We start from the raw sequence: 26,165 nt of genomic DNA, 5'->3' as shown, positions 1-26,165 counted from the left end.
GAAGGAGCATGTAGTAGCAAAACATGTGAAGCTTTGGCTTCACAGTTTGAGCTTGACTTCACTCTCATCACATGCATGGAAAGAAAAATGAAGGGGAGAATGTGGTACTTGGACAGTGGTACCTTGTTCCACATGATGGGGAATATAATATTTTTTAGTGACTTGGAGGAGAAAGATCTCTAGATGAACATTGAGTTTGGAGATGATCGAATGTATAATGCAGTCAGGATTGGTAGAGTCAGCTTTTAGAGGGAATTAGGCTCCCCTCTTAGACTCAAGGATGTGATGTTTGTTCCGGGTCTAAAGAAGAATCTTGTCTCCATTGCATTTTTGGAAGACTGTGGTTATGTTGTGATCTTCAGCAAAGGAAAGGCATTCTTGAGATAAATAGCCATGGGACAAGTGAAGTATATTGGGGTTCAAGTCAAGAACCTGTATTCACTTGAGGTAGAATATGCATGCAAAGCCTTGAGGAGTAAGGCAAAGACTACAGATCTGATGGTTGAGCGAGAGCATGTTAGATCTCTCAACATGTAGACTCTAAAGAAGACTCAAGAAGTTTTGGAGAAGACACAAATGGAGAAGCATACAGGAGGTAGAGTGGAGACATACACTTAAGCATATACCTCTAGGATGGGGAAAGTTAGAGCCAAGTGAGCATGGGGAGCACATGCAACTATACTTCCAGGTGTGAGGTGGGGCAATGTGAAGCTCTTGTCCAATAGTTGTAGAAATTTGGGTAGGTTCCATTGAGGTGTTCTCCTCATGGATTGTTACCTTGTTACAGGGTCTTGTAGTATTTAGTAGTAGGAGGACCAGTGTCAGTCAAATATTGAGGAGTGCAGAGGAGTGTTGACAACAGAGCAGGAGGCTCAATAGAAAAGTTGGTGGCAACACTGTTTTCCTAGTAGACAGTTGCAGATAGAGTGGATTCATTATTATTTTTGGATGCTTCTCAGTTTCAAGTGTTGCAGGTGAAACAACAACATCAAGAGGTGTTTCATGTAATACATTAAAAAGGTGCTAGATTGGGGTAGTTGAGAATCCATTTCTTGCTGAGAGGGCATGTTTAAAATGCAACAAGAAAAGTCTCAATTTGATTTTTTCCTTAATTAAATTGAGGAAATTCGAAATTCTATATCAGCAGACAACTTGGAGGAGTTAACTGAGGTGACATGGCTCTTGTCACTCAGTTAAGAACACATAATTCGAGTTAATGAGTTGAGATTCAATTTACTTGTGTTGATTCCTAAAAACAAATAGGAGTCTAGCTCTGTCAATTTGAGTTAGGGGCATGAAGTTTAGTTGTGTGTTGTGGGTTCCTAAATTTTACGAGCCTAGGTTGAGATAATTTTAGTTGTAGCAATTTAATTTAGTTAAATTGAGTTATGGTATGTTAAAATAGTTCTAACTGTTGGACAAACTAGTGGAAGGTCACGTTGTGGATGTGGAACTTCAACCACACTGAGTGATCATCTAGATAACTAATCAATTAGCCTAAATTAACTCATGCATGCAGAGAATTCAAGTTACCTAGTTGAAATTGGAGTTCAAGGGAAATGTACTATTAGTTGTAAACTATTCCAAGTTGTATAGGTGGTGCATGCAGTTAGAGAATTGACCTAAAGGAATTGTGCAATCCAGATGAGGGAATTTCCTAATTAATAGGGACCTAATTCCCAAGGAAACAACACAAGGAATTAGGATCTTGGATGGCTTGAAAATTGGCTAAGTATTGGCTAGTTTGAGTCAGTCAAGTAGAGGATTGAAGATACAAGTGCAGGTTGTGCTCAAGATGAAGCAAGCATATTGTATTCATCCAGATTGTTTGATTAATGCAATACAGATACTAAGGGGTTTTGAGCAATTACTCCCCCCTAGATAAATATTTTTGCATGTGTGATGTTTCCTTTTGCATATATATGATTCTTGATTTAGATGGTGAATTAACTTCCGCAGATCAGTAGAGTAGCTTCAAGTCTTGTGATTTAGTAAATTTCATGAGAAGTATTGAATCTACCCATTAATTTCTACAAAAGGAGAGACATAGGGAGATAGAGATATAGATGGAAGGTGAGGAGAGGGAGTATTTGAGAGATAGAGAGAGGGAGGGAGTGAGGTAGAGATAGATCGATATGGAGAGAGAGGGTGTGTGTGTTTGGGGAGGTGAGATAGAGAGACAAAGAAGGGAAGATGGAGGGAGATGTAGATATAGATGGGGGGGAGACAGAGGGAGGTAGGAGAGAAATTGAGAGAAAGCAAGGAAGAGAAAGATGAAATGAGAGAGAGAAGGAGAGAGGGATGGAGAGAGAGAGGGAGGTAATAAGGAAGAGATAGAGAGAGAAAGGTGGAAAGAGAGAGAGGGAGAGAGGAGAGAAGTATGGAAAAGAGAGAGAGAGAGAGAGATGGAGAAAGAGTATGCATGTTTTGGGGGTGATAGAGAGACAAAGGAGAGACATAGGGGGATAGAGATAGAGATGGAAGGTGAGGAGAGGGAATAAGAAAGAGAGGGAGGGATGGAGGGAGGGAGGGAGCGAGCATGCGTTTGGGGTGGGAGAGGTGAGATAGAAAGAAAAAGAAGGAGAGATGGAGGGAGATATAGATATAGATGGAGAGGGGAGTGTTGGAAAACAAAAGAGAGAGAGAGAGAGAGAGAGAGAGAGAGAGAGAGAGAGAGTTGAAGGGGGGGAGAGAGGGAGGTAAGAATAATGTTATCACCTAAATAATGATCACCTAGTCATTTTCTGCTAGGGTGATTGAAATACACCATGTAGTATGGTTTTTTCACATAAAAACCCACTTTCACCTTAGGAAATAATTTAAAGAAACTTTTTTCCTAAATTATTCATGTTTACCCACTTGAAAATAACCCATATTCTTTTTAATTAATTTCATGTTATTTTCACATTTTCCCATTTAGTGAAAATAATTAAAAATATTTTCACTCATCCATAAGAATAAATAAATAAATAATTATTTATTTATTTATTATTCTTTATTTTTCTAACTTTTCTCACATGAGGTAATTGCTAAATCATTATTTACTAATTATCTCTAGCTCACTTTGATTATATCTCCTTAAAGTAATTAAGAAATCATTTTTATTTATTAATTGTTTTAACCCTTTTTCTTAATTAACTCAATAAATCATTATTTTTTGAGTTATTTCACTAAATAAATATTTTTGACTATTTCAATAATCTTTTCCTCAAATACAATAAAATACTCCTTACTATTAGATCTTGATTTGGTTTACTAGATCTAGATCTATCCTAACATTTTATTATAAGCGAGGTTTTTTCCTCACTCTACACAATTGACCATTTCATCATTGTCATTATCATATAATATCTTAGGACTCACACTTTTGATTTTGAAACCATATTCCTCATTTTCTAATTGCAACCATTGAGAGAGAGATCAACTCCTGAAGTGAGAGATGAAGAAAGATATAAATATAGATGGAGGGGGGGAGAGGTAATAAATTTTCTTACACCAGATGCATTGATTTCAGTGTAGATGGTGATTTCGAATCCTATTTGATTGCTTGCACTAAATGCATTGATTTTAGTGTAGATGTTGATTTCTAGTCCTACTTGATTTCTTGCATTAGATGCATTGATTTTAGTGCAAATGATGATTTCTAATACTATTTGATTGCTTGCACTAGATGCATTGATTTTAGTGTAGATATTGATTTCTAATCCCATTTGATTACTTGCATTAGATGCATTGATTTCAGTGTAAGCACAAAAAAATTATTGAAAATGTGTATTGATTTTTGCATTATAGTAATTCAATATATTAAAATTAGAGAGCAAGATAGACAAGGTATGATGTTTACTAAAATAGCTCGAGTTAAAGATTTGAATGGTTTACGATTTTAACTTCAATTTTCATATAATCTATATGAAAACATAGAAAAACTAATAGGTGTAACAATAAAAATATTAGAATAAAATAGTTGAAGATTGATCATAATGAAGACCATTTGTAATTGACTACATTCTTATTATTCACATTTTCTACCATTCAACATCATTACATTGTCACTCTGCATTCAAAATTTTTATTTCATTATTTTTCATCATTAAAGTTATTAACAATATCTATCATCTTAACAAACTAAGGTAATTGAGAAAATTTAAGATTTAAATGACTAGATTAATCTCAGACATATTTAACATATTTAAATTGGTTAGAATAATTAGATGTTCAACAAATTTTGTGTGACCATGCATAATTGAAACCAACCTAGATCCATCTAACACCAGATCTATCATGCACCGAGAGGGATCAAATCTCTCAAGGTGTAAACCTTTCGTCAAGTTCTACACTCATAAATCTTGAGGTTGTAAAACCCTATAGGGACACTATTAAGAATTAATTAGCTATCAAAAGTTGTGATACGTAGAATTAAAATGAAATAGATGTGCAAAACCAATCATCTTGCAAACTGCAAATTAGTTATTGACAAGATCTTCTCCCTTCTTCATCACCAACTAATTTCGAATACCCAATTACATTTATTCAAAAAATATTCAAAATTACTAATATATAATTGCATACAATATTGTGTTTAAAATATTTGCTAGAGGAAAATATATATTTATAAATATTCAAAACAAATCCTCTCTAAATTTTTTTCATCAAAATGCTATTCAAGATCCATTTTTAAGATATATAGAAATTGGAGATGTAATAATTGTTTGGAAAAATAAATAATGTAAAGATTATGTAAATCTTGTTACTCATTAAAAAAAATAAAAAATACATTATTTCTGGGCATTGCAAAATAGACTATAGATAATAAAAAATCATCAAAATATTTGTGAATGAAATAAACTATTTCAAACATTTTCAAAAAGACAAATTATTTCAAGAGTAATCTTGAACCAGTAAATTTTTTAAACTACTCTTCAAGATTTATTTAGTAATACCTAGAGGTACACTATTAAGAATTAATTGGTTTTTAAAAGTTGTGATATCTAAAATTAAATGAAATATATGTGAAGTATTAATCATTTTTCCTCGACAACTAATTACTAACATACAATTACATATACATATAGAAATATAATACAAAAACTATAACATTCACAAACATTACCATCCAAATCCAAACACATAAACACACAAACCACTCAAAGCATCAAAACATAGACGTACAAACCATTCAAGGGAAGCAACATAGACTAAATTAAAGAAGAGAATGATATGGTCATGTCAAGCAATGAAAGCATAATGTAAATTTCAAAATATGAAGTTGATCTCAAACATATAAATAATAATGATAATATAAAAATGTGGCATTGGTTCTATCAAGTGGAATAGACCTAGATCCATCTAACTCTGGATCCATCATGTGTAGAGAGGGATCAAATCCCTCGAAGTGCAAACATTTCTTCAAATTCTACACTCTAAAAAGAAGATTTGATCCTCAACAGATTTGATGGCTCTCCAAGCATAATAAATGCAAAATTAAATAGATCTAAGCTAGTCAAAAAATTTAGCACATACTTCACCAAATTTATATTAATAAAAAATTTCATTGTTTTGAAAATATTTTTTAATCTTAATTTCTAAAGTAGATAAAAGTTTTTATACTATCTTAATGGGCAACTTGTATAAATCTAACTTCAACTAGGCAGAGCTAACTTAATTAAATAGGATAATTCTAGTTAGACTAGGGTAAAAGTTAAAACAAATACATGATAATTATCTATTTAGATTTACACATTCATTATAATGAATTAATTTTAATGAAATACATAATCTTCTTAAAATAGTAATTAAAATTGATAATATAAATAGCGCTTCGATTTAATCATGTCAGTTTCACAATGGCTATCCCTTGGATTCGGCCTAACCGTGGAAATCTTATCTGAATCATTCTAATCTTATCTCACAAGCGATTACTGGCGAAAAAAAACACAGAGACGTAATTCTATGAAAACAAACTATTCAAGCGAGATTTATTATTAATCAGCTTTCCCTACCGATTTAAACTGAACATTGGTTTAGTTTATCCCGTGAAAGCTGGGAAGTATGACAGGGTGTATAAACACTATGCAATTTTAAAATTGTTTCATAATTGACATGTTTATTTTAATATGGTTGCACATTTGAAATAACATTAAAATTATTGATAATGTTAAACCCTTTTCTCATGTGTAATAGTTGTTCCATATGTTTATAGAATCTGGATGAATACTTCTGGGCTTTTTTTTTTTTAATTCTTTTAAGAGAATTGCTTCTGAGAAGTGGGAAATCTGTTTTAATGGTTTTGGCTTTCTTGAAGTTTTGGAACTGTTGAACTGTATCGGAATATTACTTTTTCAGCAAGAGGTTTGAAGATTGTTTTTTTTGGAGTAGAGTTGGGAAATAAAAAGTCTATAGAGAAATATGCTGAACTGCCCACAAAACATGAGCCTATTTTGAAACCTTCCCAGGGAGAAAGGCCAAAGACATCTTTAACACTGATATCTTTAATTCAAAAACTAGAACAATCTCTTGATGGATTAAGAAGCATGTGGCACCTCAACGTAAGGGTGATATCTAGGATGTGAAGCTGATGAGTATTTCTTTTGTTGTTTATGTATATATATTGCAGAAGATTGTGTGTGAATATTGTATGTGGCAGTCAATGCTTAAGCATTAGAGTTGTTTTTTCTTGTAAGAATAACTAGAGAAAAATGTCAGAGAACTGATAATGACTGTGTGCATATTGTATGTGGCAATCAATGCTTAAACATTAGAGTTGTTTTTTCTCATAAGAATAACTAGAGAAACATGTCATAACTAATAATGAACTTGACATTTTATATATATAGAAGGGAGAGACTCAGGGAGAGAGACACTAGAGAATATATTTATATATAAGAAAGATTATATATTTATTATTTATATATTTAAATTGATTTTAATATTTGAAAATTTTGAATCAATATTAATTTTGATTATTATATAAATTATATAATTAATTTATTATTTTTTATTATTATTATATAATATTACAGCTCCCAATTAGCTGTTTTTTGTAAATTTTGGGGAAATCTCTAGCTGTTTTGGAAACCCATACCTAAATTCTCAAGATTCCCATGTTCCAAAAACTCATGCAACATAGGTTTATTCTAACATGGCAGCGAGCACTGGCCTATAGTGACTTGCTTGCATATATATATATATATATATATATATATATATATATATATATATCCAAATTCACATGGTGAGTGTTTACAAACACATTAATAATAATCAATCATTGTTAACTCTTTAGAATGTTTAATATTTGTTTCATATGTATGTTTATACAAAAAGAAGTACTTATTTTTTGGTTTGGATTATGTCCTAGAACTGTTATTGTTTAGCTTACAAACACATTAATAATAATCAGTGATTGTTAACTCTTTATAATGTTTAATGTGTGTTTCATATGTATGTTTATATGAAAAGAAGTATTTATTTTTTGGTTTGGAGTATGTCCTAAAACTGTTATTGTTTAGCTAGCATTTTGTTTTCTTCGGAAGTAAAGAAACAAGTTAACTACATCAAAGTCTACCCCTTAAAGATCACTAACCAGTGATTCCAGATAACCTTTTTTTTTTTGAATATCCACTCTTACTCTTTATAAACCACCAATAATAATTCTAAATTACTTAACTTTCCTTTCCTTAAATAATGATGATAAATCAACCACTATCCTAATCACCAATCACTGAATTATGATAAGCAAAAGCAGCTTTATGATGGCCAAGAGCAGCTCTGATGTTGCGTATGTATATTTTATAAGTGTAGTGATGTATATTTCGAGGTGATAAATTATTCCTTTGACTATATTTGAACCCAATAAGGTTACAAAGCGCGTCAGCAGAGGACAGGAGTGCCTATCCACTCGGACGAAGATCAGAAAAAGAGATTTTGTAGGGTGCACCGATCCTGGGAACTTTTGCTCACGTGTCTCCTTATCAAAATAAGAAAAAGGAAGTCCCACGATAATACAAGCTGACGTGTATTGATTGGGACAGCTGATATGTCGGCAATTAATTGAATGGATGGCAGTGTGGATACGTGGTGTTCCGAATTGATGAATTGACTGATCAAATTTGGATTGGCTAATAATAGAGGTTAAAATTTTAGACTGGTAATCCACGAGAATGGTGGACCAACGGCTAAAGTATTATGTTGATTTGACTTCCAATATCTATAATTGTCGATGGTTTGAAAAATAAATGAGAAAAATAGTGAAGTAATTATCAATTTCCACAATATTTGAAGTGAAAGTATGTGATACATATGATACATGAGAAAAAAACTTTAAGTATGAGAAGAAAATTTCAAGTATGAGAAAAATATTTGAAGTATGGGATACATGAGAAAAATGAGAATGTCAGTCCAGAATAAGATGATGATGTCACACATTACGAAAGCTGTGCGCAAGAGATCATCAATACAAGTCCAACGAACTGTTTCAGTCCAGATTGGGATGGCCCAAAGTCTAAAAAAAAATTTGCATTCTAGTGGGAGCAGGATTAGAGTTTCAAATTTATGTGAGGCAGTTTGTTTTTCATATTTGTAATTTTAATGGTTATATATCATTTTATTTATCTAAAATAAATTAAGGTGTACAGAGAGTGAATTTTATAAGTTTTTGTTAGGATGGTTTGTTTAAAATTGATTTTGTCAAGTTATCAATAGTTTTTGGTCAGAGATTTATAAAAATTTATGGTTTTGCACATAGTATTTATCTCTAATGTGACTTATTTGAAAGCAGAAAGACTCTATGTCAATCAGTTCGGGTGACTATGCATATGAAAATTCATAGTTTTGCCCATAGTATTCATCTCTAATGTGGCCTATTTAAAGGCAGGAAAGACTCCATGTTAATTGGTTCTTGTGGTCTTTGGGCATCACAAGCAAGTTTTTTATGTTGAAAGAGATTAAGGCTTCTTTTTATTACAACCAACCTAGATCCATCTTAATCTCGAATCTATCAAGCACCGAGAGGGATCAAATCTCTTGAGGTGCAAACCTTTTTTTTGAGTTCAAAATTTGAGGAAAGGTTGCACCTCGTGAAATTTGATCCCTCTCTCATCTCCTGTTCTCTCTCTTCATTTGTCTCCTCTCCCCTTCACTCTCCATCTCTCCCTTGTTACCCTCTCTCTCTCTACCTCTATCTCTCTATGTCTTTGTTCTTCCCTCCATCTCCCCATCCAACTCCTCTCTCTTCCTTCCTCTCTCCCCCTCTCTCTCCTACCTCCCTCTCTCTCTCTCCCCCCCTCTCTCTCTTAAATTTGATTCCATTGTATTGTGTTTAAGAAATTATCTAAATTAACAAACTCAATTGGTTGTAAAATATAAAACCTATATTTGGATCAATCATGTCAAATAAAATACAATAATGAAAAACTTAAAAGAACCTTGTGTTCCTCAATTATTGTTAGTCACTTTGCTTGTTGTCATCACTTGGATCATAAATTAAGATGGATCTATGCTGGTTCTTAATAACATTGTTTATATTATATAAATTTCACATCTTTATATATAAAAAATTCTCATTTTAATTTTACCAGCAATTGCACCAAATGTTGCAAAGGAACGTCGTAAGGCAATAACATATGGAGAAAGAGCATAGATGAAGAGAGATGTGATATGTTACAATTTCAGTGAGAAATAAAATGGTGTTAAAAGTAAAGTGAACTCCTCTTTCACTATCCTATTGATTTGGGTTGCAATATGTCAATTGAGGAAATGCTTAGCAATTCCAACATTGTACTCGCAGCGTTAGTTTTCTTTTATGCCCTTTTAGGAAATTGGCTAGCCTGGCAATTTGGAAATGGATTGTTGGTGAATGTAGGTATGGATCCTTGATTGAATGCGATGGTTCTCTTGTGTTGAATTTTTTTTTAAGATGTAATGAACCCTTAACTTTCAGAATCAGAACCACAGAAGAGTCTGCGAATTCCACGCAGTTTTTAGCATTAACAATATAAAATTCAACCAAAGTGGCATATTTCAAACAAGGGATGAAGCTAGGAGCAAGTCCCAGATGATTTTTGCATAATAGAAACCCCTCTGATGTAGCACATAAGCCAAATACAACTCATGTTCTGCACCACAACCCCTAACGTGTAAGCCAAAATAGCTCATGTTATACACCACAACTTCCTATCTCGGGGAATGTTTCTCAAAGCAAGTTCTCATAAAATCAAACAAAAAAAAGGTCTAAAAACTTCGACCCAGAAAACAAAGTTAAATGAACATTCACAATCATTATAAATGATAACCAAGTCAGTCTATTGTATAATTTGGTCATATAATATCAACATTTAGTCAACCTAACCTAAAAGAACAAATTTCAATCCCAATTAGGCTTGCATCCAATTCAATTCATGTATAATTATATAGAAAAGCTTGAGATGGCGGGTCTCCCTAAAAATTGCAGAGTAAAGTAATGACATTCATCCTATATCTAACAAGAATTATAGACGTAATTGAATATTTTAATCTTAAAACAGAGAAAAACTCTAGTTAGCAACCATAAATAATCTAAACAACCTCCTATATGTTGTAGATTCACATTACAAGAAGTAAAGAAAAAAGGATAATAAACTCCCTTGTTCACATATAGGCAATAGATACCCTAGCGGAGTTGTGCGTATAATAAAGGTCAATGACCAAATTCCACACATTTTGCAACAACAATATATTATAATCATTACCACAAGCTCTAAACCAAACAATTCATTCAAACCATGTAAAATAAAGGTCCCAGACAAATTAGTGAAGTCTTTGAGCCCAGTAAACCTCAGAAATTTAATTTTCGTGGACACATCAACTAGCAGATGTGGAGCAAAGCAAAACCAACAACCCAACAAATTAGTATTGTCAATGCCTTTAAATATTTGTACCACATAGAGACAAAATTCTCTTTCACTCGAGAGTTTTACACAAGGAAATCTATTCTAGATGGCCACGAACTATAAAGAAAGAAAATACAAATAACAGAGATCACTGGAGATGGAGATTTAAAAATTTATTACCAATATGGTTGGTGATCTAGGTCTAGGTGTGACAAAGGACCCTTCGAAGACCTTTTACTTTCGTGATGTGTTAAATTGCATTTTTAAAAGAACATAAATGAATACATGTGCATGCTGTAAAGAAGAGGAACATGACAAGAATCAACACATGAAAACATAAGCCGTTAATAACGGAGTTCGTCCAGGAGGGACGACGTCTCTAGGCCCTGGTGTCGAGATGGTATAGGCTGCTGCACTAAGTGATGTCAATAGTGATGATGTACATAGAGGTGATGTCACTATCATACAAGGAAAAATGCCCTCATGCAGGAGTGGCTCTAAGAGATGTTCCATTATAGGAATTCTCAATCAAAATACTCTTATCAGTGTGACATAAACTCATGCATGATGAGCATCCCACCAAAATGGCATAAGAGAGATCTCAATGCAAAACATGCACGACGACAACATGAGTATCCCATCAACATACAACAAAGGGATCTCAAAACATAACATGAACAACAAGTACATCACATAGACAATTCCGTATCACATCAAGTAGGAATCATGAAGTAAGTATGTAAAACAAGATCCCACATCAAACATCAATAGGGATCTGTGCAGCACAATGCATAGCAAAAGAAGTACATGAACACATTGCATATACCTCACATCCAAGGGCCATTTGAAGAAGCAGATGTCAAACTGCTGAAACTGTTCGTGACATCAATATCATGGCATCAATCGCATGGAAATTTCTGCTCACACATGAATGCTGACACCTACATTCCACTTCGAAAAGTGGCTTAAGAATAGAATGAGCAAATGAGAAGTCTGAACACACCATCAGATTTGTGGCGTTGAGTAGTGCAAAATAGACTATCCAATTTTTGAATTTTGAGAAATTGAGAATCTGGGGCTCAAGGAATCTTTTAGATTCCCCCTCAATTCCTCAAAGATTTTGCTTCATGGGTGAACTAGAAATCTGCAACTCAAAAGGTGAATTTGACCTCGCCATTGTGATACCCTCAGAAAACCATGAAAAATGACTGTAAACTTGACTATATTCTGACATGGAGAAAAATTACCTCGGGAAAATTTCAAGGATCATGGTTCCGCTCCCTGTTTCTATAGCAGTGATGGTTCCATACTGAAAAATGGCCAAAAAATGCAGAACTTTGATAGAGAAACAGATAGTGCCATTGTGTTTGTGGCGTCGAGAAGTGCTGAAAGCATATAAAATTTGTCAAATTCTGACAAAGTGAAAATTTGGCCCTCCTGCAAGATTCTGCCTCGAACTGCATGCATTGTCTTCCTCCCTGAGTGCACTGACAAATTGCGTTTAAATAAAATGTCGCGGGAATATTTCTCAATAAGGCGTTAGATGAGTTGGTTAAGATCTGGTTTAGTAGAGAGGAGGTCGGGCTGTCAAACACCGTGCCCTCCTTTTTTTACACAAAAAAATTTGTTTTTAAACAATATTCGGGTGGCTGGGCCCACCTTGGGTGGCCCGCCCCCGTACCTTCTCCCATCTTTTCGCTTCACGTTAATGGTGTGTGGTGAGGTTTGATGAAGTGGTTATCTGATAATGAAGATCTTAGACAATTATTAAGGTATTACAGACCCATGTGCATGGACTTGCCTATGTTACTTTGTGTAATGGATTGATAAGATTGAGAAATACATAGACAATGAAGCAGTTAAAGAACATAATAGAAAAACACACATAAACACAGCAATTTTAATAAGGAGTTCACCCAACACTCTTGGGCTACGTCTCCTAGTCCAGCCTTCAGTGGTGACCTCTCTATTATGTCTTCAGAAGCAGAGTTTTTACAAAAGTGAGCTCAATTTGAGTCTCACACAACAGATACAAAACAACAAGGCTTTACTTGGATCCCCCAAGTCTTTCTGAGTACACAGACTCTCCTCATTGACTCTCTGTCTCTGTTTGCTCTCTGTCTCAGCACTACTTGTCCCTGTCTTCTGTCTTCTGTGGCTTTAAAGCCAATCAACGCTGTCTGTTTGTTTCTTCTTCTCGGGCTCTCTGGCTTCCCAACCTCCATCCACTCAGATCCCCTTCTGAGTGTTAGCAATCATTGCTAAACGCCTTCAGGGATGGTGGCCACCTATTCTATAACGGAATGGACCATTAGGGCTTTGAAATTTCTGAAATAGTTGTTCTCTGTTTACACAGAGAAATACATTCAAACACGGGAAAAATCCGCCAAAACATTGTTAATCGGACTTGAAATACTATAAATTCCCCTTATAACTCCTATTGGGTCCGCCTTTAGGCCGCTTATTGCATCTCCACCATTGATTTGGGAGATCTAGATCCAACGGCTGTGGTTCATTTCGAGCAGCCCATGCGTATGGGAGTTAGCCACCCGAAAAGAGTGGTTTTCTCTCTCTAGGCCCTGGACACGTGGTAGCCAATGTATGGGCTCATGCAGAGCCCGACCAAAACCTCTTACCGCCTTCGGTCCTCCCAAAATCCCACTTGTTTCGTGGTTTCCTTTTATATTTAAAAATACATTAAAACATGAAAATCCTACTCATATCGGACTTGAAATAATATATATTTGCATTAACAAACCCTTTCAGGTTCGGTTTCATCGCATCAGTGCTTCATCCTTTGTATTTCGTTTATTTAACGAAAAGCGTAAATACAAAGGAAAACCCTGTTTTCCGAATCTCAAAATATATCAAATATCACCTATATTTCCATCGAGTCTGGCTATCACGAGTTATTTTTATATCGGCCCTGCTCCATTGTAATGTTCCGATGTGATGTTGCGATGCGATTGATCGCAATCGCATATTGCACATACCCTGGGCTGTTTGTAATCGCTCCTCTGTAATCGCCGATTGCGATATCACGATTCAACTTGGGCCGTTGATTTGTGCGCTTGATCGACGGTCCTTGTTGACCGCGCTGATCGCTATTTCAATAAGTCTGTGGTAGCCTCTGATAGCCTCCGCTGATTGCGATATGCCGATCGGATCTGAACCATTGATCGGCCAGGTCTGATGACTCTCATGAAAAATAGTTTTAGACCGCCGATACTCTGTTTTTCAATTTTTTCTCTATGTTTTTTCCTATGTTTTTTCCTCCTGATAGTGTTATTCGACTTTTCAAAATTTCTTCTCATGCGATAGTTTTGAATGTTTGAAGACTTAGAGGGTGTTTTGGATCCATTTTGGATCAGGTGGAGGGTCCATTCCCCAAGGCCGACCCTCCTCCATGTAACGGCTATATGTTTAAGGAGTGGGGTGGTTGGGTCCGTGCCCCAAGGGTCGGCCCACCACCCATAATGTGTTGTGATGGTTGCAGAAGGTTCCGTGGGAGGGGGCCGAGGGTTGTGGCCCACCCCTCCACTAGATTTATATATATGCAATTATGAAGGTTGGGGGGTGGCGGGGTTGGTTGCCCCCACCCCCCTTTTTTTATATATATTTTTCATTAATTATAAAACAAGATGCAATTTTGAAAATTCGGTTTTTAAGTTGAAGGAGTCTTTTTATTGAGGCAACAAATTCACCCAGAATCTAGCCCAGGTTGGCCGGATTCTATCCAAATTATGGCCTCCTTAAGCCTGCCTAGTCAGCAAAAAGTCAACCCAACTTTGAATGCTTCTAACTTTCGCATACGGACTCGGTTTGACGAACCGTTCACACCACCGTGACCAAGACGACAAGATCTACGCTCTAGTCTTAGTTCGAGAATAATCCAAACACTTTTATTTTTGAGCTTTCCTGAGTCCTCTTTGTTCTGTGTGTGTCTATGGAGCCACCTGGATCAATGCTCCCCACTAAGGAGATTTTGGTCCCCTAAAAGGATGAAAAATAATCTGCAACTTCTCTGTACTTTGTCTGCATCACAAGCATCCTGAAAGGCCTCACTTCCATCTCCTTCACCTTTGTTCTTCAGAGCCTTAAGCGATGAGTCGACACTTTGAACCTCTGCAACCTGTAGTACATTGTTTTGCAAATTACATGCTTAACTTTCACAACCAACTAATGACCCAAGAATCCCATACTTGCCACGAGTTTATAACACATACTCGGTGGTCAAGTTTACATCAAGATGAACACAATACCCCAGCTACGACAACAAGGCTGAAATATCATTTTTGCTTCAACAAGTGATGGAAAGCATATCATCACTGCAACACATGATTTACAACAATAAGGCCAAACACTCTTTTGTTTTGACAAGTGATGGAAACATGACATCACTTTCATAGATTATCATGCAACTCAGAATAAGACCAAACATCATTGTTGCTGAACAAGTGATGGAAAACACATCATCCGTTTTACATTTTAAAATGCAACAAATGATTTACAAAAGCGCGACCATGACACGCTAACATATCTAGAAACCATTTTTCACTTATCAATGTGAATGGGTCACCTCCTTGTGGTGATTTTGCTTGTCAAACAATTGTTTCACCTGGTTCATGCACCGACGCTTTGTCTTTAAGGCGCTGCTCTGGATGGAGCCTCCAACAAGTGGCTCTTTGATGGCCACTTCTATCACAATGACTGCAATATGTTTTCTTCCTCCAGATCTGTTTAACATGTTTCTTTACATGCTGTTGAGAGGGTCTTTCACACCTCATCCTTTTGTGTGCTGCCATTCTTTTCCAACACTTAGAAAATGTATGGTTATGTAATCCACAAAAGGTACATGTTTTTCGATGCCATGTTTTATGTTCATCATTAACAACATGATTATAATTGAAATGAGAATTCGAAGATCGAAAGTGGTTATACCTTCCCTTGCTATCTCTGGTGTAAGTATGGCGATAAGAGCTTGCCTTAGCTCTTTCCTTGCAATGTAAACTGCCGTGGGATGATGGGGATGTTTTCCCATAATTCTCTTTCCTCGACGATTTTGACGATGTCTCAGAAGAATCTAACACCTTCGAGCATTCTCCTTTAGTGTATCTCGAGCCTGAAAATTGAGGTCTCTGCACAACCTCCAATGGTTGAGTTAAGTATTGGTTGTTAATACCAAGTTTTTCTTCCTTCTCATGCCTCGTCCTTGTAAGGAGCCTCATGTTTGTCCCTGTAATTGGGATCTCCAAATCTCCAACAGAGATCATACTATGTGAAGACGAAACTGAAAGGAAATCAACATCTTTTACCTCATCTTTTGATTTGGAAAGAACTGATGAGGGCTTCTCATCATCTGTTGTTGGTGGTTTGCTTGCTGTCTCAGCACATTTCCCAACTTATTTTCTGACATACCCAAGTCCTATCTGATGGGGTAATTCCTCCACTTTGATGGGGTTGGCAATGCCTTGGCCATTAACGCCTAAGCCTTTTCCTTCATACCCCATTCTCTTCAACAATTTGGAGCCAATTCTTGTGGTATGATTTTCAAAAACAACGAAATCATCATCAGGAAACATACATGAATTTGGAGAACTACTTTTTACCTCACATGGGTCACACTGTAGTTTTTCCAAGGCCTCGTCCTTTTCTTGCAGCTGTCATAGCAAACTATGTTTCTCCTCTTTCTCTTCATGTAGACGCATCTTCGATTCAGCGTTATCTGTTTGAAGATTTTGGTTGTTTTGCTTCAGTTCTTCTAGGGCCTCTTCTATGGCTTGCAACTAAAGCTTCAATCACTCCTTTTCTTCTATCTCTTTTTGTAGAGTTTCATACATTATTTCCACTCTTTTGGAAATTTTGAGTGTGGTATCGTACATCGTTTTTTCATCCTCTGTCACTGCACGTTCCATTGTTCACACTACAATTCACATCCACGTAAAGACCACTCTGATACCACTTGATCCAGGTCTGGGTGTGACAAAGGACCCTTCCAAGACCTTTTACTTTCATGATGTGTTAAATTGCATTTTTAAAAGAACATAAATGAATACATGTGCATGCTATAAAGAAGAGGAACATGACAAGAATCAACACATGAAAACATAATCCGTTGATAACGGAGTTCATCTAGGAGGGACTACATCTTCGGGCCCTGGTGTCCAGATGGTGTAGGCCACTGCATTAAGTGTTGTCACTAGTGATGATGTACATAGAGGTGATGTCGCTATCATACAAGGAAAAATTCCCTCACACAGGAGTGGCTCTAAGAGATGTTCTGCTATAGGAACTCTCAATCAAAAGACCCCTATTAGTATGACATAAACTCATGCATGATGAGCATGCCGCCAACATGGAATAAGAGGGATCTCAATGCAAAACATGCATGATGACAACATGAGTATCCCATCAACATACAACAAAGGGATCTCAAAACATAACATGAAAAATCATGACAACAAGTACATCACATAGATGATTTCGTATCACATCAAGCAGGAATCATGAAGCAAGTATGAAAACAAGATCCCACATCAAACAGCAACAGGGATCTGTGCAGTACAATGCATAGAAAAAGAAGTACATGAACACACTGCATATACCTCACATCCAAGGGCCATTTGAAGAAGCGGATGTCAAACCGCTGAAGCTGTTCGTGCCATCAATCTCATGCCATCAATCACATGGAAATGGCTGCTCGCACATGAATGTTGGCACCTGCATTCCACTTAGAAAAGTGGTTAAAGAATAGAATGGGAAAATAGGAAATCTGAATGCACCATCAGATTTGTGGCGTCGAATAGTGCAAAATCGACTGTCCAATTTTGGAATTATGAGAAATTGAGAATCTGGGGCTCAAGGAATCTTTTAGATTCCCCCTTGATTCCTCAAAGATTCTGCTCCATGGGTGGATTGGAAATCTGCAAGTCAAAAGGTGAATTTGACCTCGCCATTGCGATCCTGCAGAAAACCATGAAAAACCACTATAAACTTGACTATATTTCGACATGGAGAAAATTACCTCCTTGGGAAAATTTCAAGGATCATGGTTCCGCTACCTGTTTCTACAGCAGTGATGGTTCCACCTCCATACTGAAAAATGGCCGAATAATGCAGAACTCTAATGGAGAAATGGACAGCACCATTGCGTTCGTGGCGTCCAAAAGTGCTGAAACCATATAAAATTTGTCAAATTCCGACAAAGTGAAAATTCAGCCCTCGTGCAAAATTCTACCGCGAACTGCATGCACTATCTTCCTCCCTGAACGCATTGACAAACTGGGTTTAAATAAAATGTCCTGGGTGGATTTCTCAATAAGGCGTTAGCTAAGTTGGTTAAGATCTGGTTTAATAGAGAGGAGGTCGAGCAGTCAAACCTCGCCTCCTCCTTTTTTTACACAAAAAATTTTGTTTTTAAACAATATTCGGGTGGTTGGGCCTAGCTTGGGAGGCCCACCCCCATACCTTCTCCCGTCGTTTCGCTTCGCGTTAATGGCATGTGGTGAGGTTTGATGAGGTGGAATGTTCGTGCCCCAAGGGCCGCCCACCACCCATAATGTGTTGTGATGGTTGCAAACGATTCTGTGGGAGGGGGTCGGGGGTCGTGGCCTACCCCTCCACCATATATATATATATGGTTATGAAGGTTGGGGGGTGGCGGGGTTGGTGGCCCCCACCCCCTTTTTTTATTAATTATAAAACAAGATGCAACTTTGAAAATTCGGTTTTTAAACCGAAGGAGTCTTTTTAATGAGGCCACAAATTCGCCCGGAATCCAGTGGCCGGGTTCTGTCCAAATTGTGGCCTCCTTAAGCCTGCCCAGTCAGCAAAAAGTCAACCCAACTTTGACTACTTCTAACTTTCGCATACGGACTCGGTTTGATGAACCATTCACACCACCGCGATCAGGACGACGAGATCTACACTTTGGTCTTGGTTTGAGAATAATCCAAACACTTTTATTTTTGAGCTTTCCTGAGTCCTCTTTGTTCTGTGTGTGTCTCTGGAGCCACCTAGATCAGTTGGACACTCAGCTGCATAAAGACAATAGAAACAAACTCTCCCACTTGAGAGGCTAAACAATGAAAGGCACTCTAGATGGCATTGAAGTATAAAAAATAAATACAAACATAATATTACTTTGGAAGGAAGAATTGAAATCTTGTAGAATCTTTAATTTCATAAACAACGTTAAACCCCAACCAAGAGGTGAAGGCATGGGTTGTATAGGACTGATGCAAAATGCAATTGAAAACTGGGTAAGAAAATTTTCAATCGTACACAATGTTTATGCTTGCAAACAACATAATCCCCAACACAGAAGCATGACTTGCCTTGATTCTCTTTTAATGAAATCTACAAACTTATCTTGTCTCCAATTCAACCATACATGATACAAAACAACAAGACTTAGTTTCAAGACTTGAAAGTTGTCTAGAAAACATTAATCTTTTTAGAAACTCTCAGCATTTAGAATCTTAATTTTGGAAGCAAGAAGGGGTTGTGGATCACATAATAGAAAATTTTATGCACTTATTTCCCACTACAATATTAGCAAATGACTTTGAACGGTTAAAGATCAAGGCCCAAACATAACCCCCTGCTTATACCCAACCATGGTATCCTTTTGGGTTATCTAGATTTCTAATCTTTTTTCTCTAATATAACGGTCTTTCTATAAAATTCTCAGTGTTACCTACAATATAGTCTCAAATTATTTGTATTGCCTAAATCGTCTTTCATGTTGGTTGTTTGTATCATTATGCCTAAGATTGTATTTTTTAAGTCCTTTTTCTTGGCAGCCTAGTCTGATGGTTGTAATATTTTGCTGTCAGTTTCTGTTGGAATATTGTAGGCTCAGATACAGTGTTTTAGAGCACTGGTGTTAGTGGTTAGTGTGAGGCCAATTATTTACTTGCTCCACAACAATTTAATTCAAGTGAAAGGTCCTGTTATAGATCACAAACTAGTAATGTTCCATCTATCAATGACCTTTTGACTACTAATTATCCCGATGGTCAGAATGGAGAGAAACAATTCAATTCGAGAAGAAAATAGAATTCTCTTACGTTTATCATAGATTATATTCTTGAGTTATTTTCTGGCACCGAAGAGCAACATGGTTTTGATGATGGATGCTTATCTGCACTAGATGATAACTATTTCATGGAGGATTTGGTCAAGGGTTTGATAATTGGTGAATGTAGCAATGAAAAATATTTAGCCAACTTATCCAACTCATTTGATTTACTAGATTTTGACCTTGATCTTGATGCGCGGGAATGGATGACGACAATATTGTGTGTTGGGCTAGTGGATTTTGTAGTGTTGTAGTAGGTAGCATACTCATCATGGCTATGATCCTTGGTGGAGTTGATATGTATAGCAACGAAAGTTTTCACAAGGATGAGAGTAGATTCTTTTACTGCGGAAGGGAAGAGCCTTTCATATTAAAGTCATTTTTTCTTTATGATTTTGAGCCTTCGAAATGCCTGGTTTTATGTCTTCTTGTGCACCCTTCTTGTGCAACCTTCTTCCCTGTCTGCACTCTTTCTAAGGTATCAAGTGTAATTCATTGAGTTTTGGAGGAAACCAAAGTGACTAGAGATTGCATGCATCATAAGAAGCCCATACGAAAACAAATGAGGTAAAAAAGACCCCTAAGGTGAGAAATGAAAATGAAATGGACAAATGAGGTAAAAAAGACCCATAAGGTGAGAAATGAAAATGGAAGTGACTAGATATTGCATGCATCATGAGAAACCCATATGAAAACAAATGAGGTAAAAGGGACCCCTAAGGTGAGAAATGAAAATGGAATGGACAAATGAGGTAAAAAAGACCCCTAAGGTGAGAAATGAAAATGGAATGGTGTGGGAATCTCATGTTTATGTATTTTCCAATACTTTCAAGTGTGTTTGAACTTTAAAATCTTGCTAAAAGTTCTATGTTTGCACTATAGATCATTTGATAGGGCAATGGTTGCATTCTTTTTATAATTTATCCTATCAAGTGATGATAGGGCAATGGTTGCATTCTTTTTATAATTTATCCTATCAAGTGATGAGACTTGCTTCCCGAGAGGCATGATGTAGAGTGTCCAAACTGAATTGCCCCAGACACATGGAGATTGCAATAGAGCCCATGGAAATTATATCAACCACATTGATTGTGTGTGAGCTTAAATTCCTCCCCAATTCATTCTACAACAACTATACCTATGTTTATTTCAATTGCTTAATACCATTCCTCACTTTTGAAAACTGAATCTTTCTGGTTTATATCTTCCTCAAATGATGTGAATTAGCCTATATGGTTAAATTCTACAACAATTTTATCTATGTTTATTTCAATTGCTTAGTACCATTCCTCATTTTTTAAAATTGAATCTTTATGGTTTATATATTCCTCAAATGATGTGAATTAACGTATCTGATTATATCTTGCATATCAAATAGGAATACCTATGCAGTTCTTTTAGATCCATCTTTATTTAAAGTTCTTTTTGTCTCTAATTGTCACATGATAACACATTATTTTTGTTGATTTGTATGTTTTTTGGAAAGTTTTCAGAATATTTTGATATACAGCTCCATGTTTCATGTTATGATGCTCATGTAATCTCTCTCTCTCTCTCTCTCTCTCTCTCTCTCTCTCTCTCTCTCTCTCTCTCTCTATATATATATATATATATATATATATATATATATATTACTGACACACAAGGCTTTTGGTTTCCATGCATTGTCAACATTTCCTTTCACAAGGGGGCATGGTCTTCCTTTCTTCCATTTCTAACCTTCAACCAAATCTTCTAAACCAACTTTATGCTTTCTACTACCAATTGAAAAAATTGCTATAGACCTTGCCTTGACTTTTTTACGTCTCTGATTATATCTTGCATATAAAATAGGTATATTTATGCAAGTCTTTTACATCCATCTTGATTTAAAGTTCTTTTTGTCTCCAATTGTCACATGATAACAATTTTTTTTTGTTGATTTGTATGCTTTTTGGAAAGTTTTCAGAATTTTTTGGTATACAGCTTCTCTTACATCCATTTTGATTTAAAGTTTTTTTTGTCTCTAATTGTCACATGATAGCAAATTCCTTTTGTTGATTTGTATGTCTTTTGGAAAGTTTTCAGATTTTTTTGGTATACAGCTCCATGTTTCATGTTTTGATGCTCACGTCATATATATATATATATATATATATATCGACACATAAGGCTTTTGGTTTCCATGTACCAAGGATTTTTATTTCCTTGCATTGTCAAAATTTCTTTTCACAAGGGGGCATGGACTTCCTTTCTTCCATTTCTAACCTTCAAGAAAATTTTCTAAACCAACTTTACGATTTCTACTACCAATTGAAGAAATTGCTAATAGACCTGGCCTTGACTTTTTGAGTTTCGGTCCTTGTGCACTTGCACTTCTCATCACATTTTTCTAGTAAAATCCCTCTGATTCAAAGGTATATTCCTTTACTCTAGTATCTTTTTCTGTAAGAGGAAACATTTCCCTTGAAGCATGTATCCTCTTATTGACACAGTTATGCATCTTCTGTCTCCTAAATACCCGTTGCTTTAGTCCTGTGTCAGTTTTCAAAGCATCCTCAACAATTTCATTATTGTTGTTTTCATGTTTTACTACTTCCCTAGAACTATAGACTCTCCTTGACTTCTTTGGACATACAACATTTGAAGACATGTTTCTTGCAGCCCATGCCCGAGTTTTCTGCAGAAGAGGAAATGAAGAAACACCCCCAAAAGAATTTTCTTGACTTGTTAGCCCCTCCACATTACCATCATGATTTCCATCTATTACTCCCTGAATCTTTTGCTGCTTCTTCCATGCCAAACATGCTTGTAAAAGAGAATAGTAATTCTGACCTGTAGGGGAGATATAATGAACATCATGACACCCCCTGCGAGATTTGAACTCAAATCTCCATCCTAGAGTAAGGAGATGCATTTTCGCTTTTATGCGAGTTTGTTTCTTTACAGTCTTGTCCAAATTAAGATTATAGTTAAGGGCTGCTCAAGGAAAATATTCAACATCAAAGGTTTCTCCTTTTGCAGGAGACTCCCATGATTCAGCTGATATGCACCCTAACCTGTTCAGTTGTACAGGTTTTCCATGAATGCCTAAATAAAGTGACATGTCACTAGATATTCCTTTCCTCATTGAAGAGGTAATTTCATCCTCCAATCCACTGGCTAGATCCTTCAATAATACCCCATCAAATTCACAATCTTCTTGGTCTTTCAAGTCTGCCTCCTTGGTTGGAGACTGGGACAAAAATTTCTCAATGCAATCTACTTCATTGGCTAGAACAAGGGCATATGCGCTTGTTCATTTTATGGCTCTTTGAATGCCATAATTTTTTATTTTTTATTTTATTTTTATTTTTATTTTTATTTTTTATTTTTTATTTTATTTTTATTTATTTTTATATATTTATTTTTTTTCTAGGTTATCTAGGGTTCAATATCATCATCATCATCATCTAGAATAAGAATATCCCGAAGTGGCCATAAATTTCCTTTCTTATAAGGAGATTTTCTTCTAAATCCACCAGCAAGATAGGAAAAAAGACCTCCACTAAACTCTGCAATAGACTTCAAATGTCTACAAAGAACTTCCCAAAGGAAACCCAACCACCAAGGGTTTTAGGTCAACCAATTTCTCTCAATGTTGCCAAGCACTATTGAATTTCTGCAAAACCTAGAAGCTTTGGAAGGTGGTTGAAAAATAATCCCAACTCAATAATTTAAGATTGTTGATTTAAACCATTTAAAAACATTGGACATGCCGCAAGATTCCAACTAAAAAAGATGAAAAAAATGACTTGGTTACACTACTCTGAAAATGAAAATATTCCGTTTCAGTGACCAAGTTTGCATTTCAAGAAACATCAAATTGTTGAGAACTTCATTGAGAGACACAACTAGATCCAATCCGGACACGATCATATGTGGCAGACAAGATTGGGTAGCCAATGACTAATCCTTTCCTAACATGAATTTTTTGTTGGCATTATAGCCTCATGTGTTGGCCTGATGTCAAGCTGGATCATGGTGATTGGTATTTATGATGCTTTGATCAAGAGGTTATTGGGACTTGTACCGGTCCAAGCGGAGTGTTGGGGAAGACTTGGAGACAACTTGCTTCACAAATGAATGCATTGGTCACAAAACATTGCATACATTAGTTGAATAACCATTTAAGTATGGTCGAAAAACTTTTAATAAATGATGATTGTTAGAATACATTAAATGATTTAGATATTGGCCATATATGGTTATGGTCCTTGAAGAAGGTGTTAAATATTATTTTATTTAAAGTTGATTTGGAAAATCAATTAAAATTAACATGGAAATCGTGCACCCAAGGTTTATTTGATAATATTGAAACAATCAAATGAATACCATAGATTTTTCCTATGGTCATTACAAGGAGAGAAACTATAAAAGGGATTGATCTTGATTATTTCGGTGTGCATTTTTCGGAGTTATGTCTTCTCTGGTACAGGTTGCATTGGTAAGCATTTGATAGGTTATAGTTGAAGAAATTTTTGCGCAACATCTTCTTGATCCATGAATCAACACACTTGGTGATCTCAACTCCGAGATCGTTATGCAAGAAGACAATGCATTTGATGCAGATCGATTCGTTCTGACGAGTAGCTCATAATTAGAATATGCTAGAATGATCCATTTGTGCATGTTTATTTGACTTGCCACCAACAAGTTCCAATGCTAATGCACAATCAATGGAAGGTATGTTTCTTTTGTTTTGACTGTTCATTTTCTGGGTATATCAATCTCCTTGAGGATTTTTGTCTTGTTTATTCAACAATTTAATTATATTCAGAACAAATAAATCAAAGGCATGAATGATTAACGTTGTGCACACCCAATTTTTTTTATGAAATAGAACATTGTATCACATTGTTATGGGATCTGGTTTATTCACTAGCCATATTGCAAAGATAAGCAATGCTTTTCTCAGGTAGAGATCATCACACTATACAATTTTGTTTTCATAGAATTCTATGCACACTTGTGTTTTTTCTTATAGAGCTCTACTCATCAATTGAAATATGTACACACATAATAAATCTAATTTTCTTTTGTATATCCATGCACACTTGGAGAAATCAATGCTCTAAGTTATGGCAAAGATAAACCTTTATTTTAATAGGACTTGATCTTGCAAGTTACAGTTCTAACCTATAGAGGAAGAACGCACTACTTGTGCACATTTTTTTATGAAGGATTAGTTGTTTGAATGCTTGAGTTTATTCTTGATGAATTGTTGCACTTATACTGGGATACACAAAATTTTTATGCTTTCCAATTTGCTTTGAAGTCACAGAAGTAGAGTTTGCAAGGCATATTTTTGAATAAACTTGAAATGATGTCTTTGTTTGGCAAGAGCACAAGAGATGGCTGGACAAGAGGGGAATACACAAAATTTTCCGATCTTATGTTTTTGGAGGTATTGTTTGCATCTATTTAACATTATTCTATGTGATTTGTTTAGAACGTAGGTGATAGGGAAAATCGATCTCTACTTTTCACTCTACCACAATTTGTTTTATTCATTAAAGAACTGTGGATAGTGAAATAAATTTTATGTGATTGTTGAGCTATTGAGATTGTTTGATGCACTAAGTTTTATCGCAAAATATTGTGTTTATCCTGGTTAAAATATATTGTTTGGAGCTACAAGAATATCAACATAATCTTGTTTATATGACAGAGTATGGTGATTGTTCTTATTGTTACTAAATGAAAGGAGTTTGAAGAGTTCAAATTTTGAAATTTTATTCTTAACTTGGTGTTGGATTAGAGAGAGTTTTGGGCTGATCATTTGCAATGTTTTTGAATGTCTGACATGAGAATGTTGGATAGATATTTATATATGCAGAGAATGTGATGAATTGCTGCAGTGACAATGGCTTATCTCTTGGATCTGCCCTTGGTTTCTTGATAGGATAAAAGTAGGGGGTCTATGATTATGTTGACCAATATGTAGAGATCTATATGAATTAATCTTGTTGTTGTTCATCCTTTGAAATTGTCCTATGAGATTGGAGTGAATTTAGAATTGTTGTTTGCATAGATATTATTTGTAGAGAAGGCATTCACTTATTAGGGTTTGGAATAAATTTTTTAATTTTCCATTGCTCTATGTTGGTACAATTACTTTAGCCCAATTCTTAACTTCAATTAGCAATTAATTTAATGTTCCAATAAACAATAACAATTGTAGCTAGAACAGTAAATGA

This window comes from Pinus tabuliformis, chromosome 4_1 (genome assembly GCF_031772625.1).
Source record: "Pinus tabuliformis cultivar Carrire ecotype Pingquan chromosome 4_1, CPIR1, whole genome shotgun sequence".
Lineage (NCBI taxonomy): Eukaryota > Viridiplantae > Streptophyta > Pinopsida > Pinales > Pinaceae > Pinus > Pinus tabuliformis.
The sequence above is the reverse complement of the archived record's forward strand: the minus strand, read 5'-3'. Positions refer to the sequence as shown.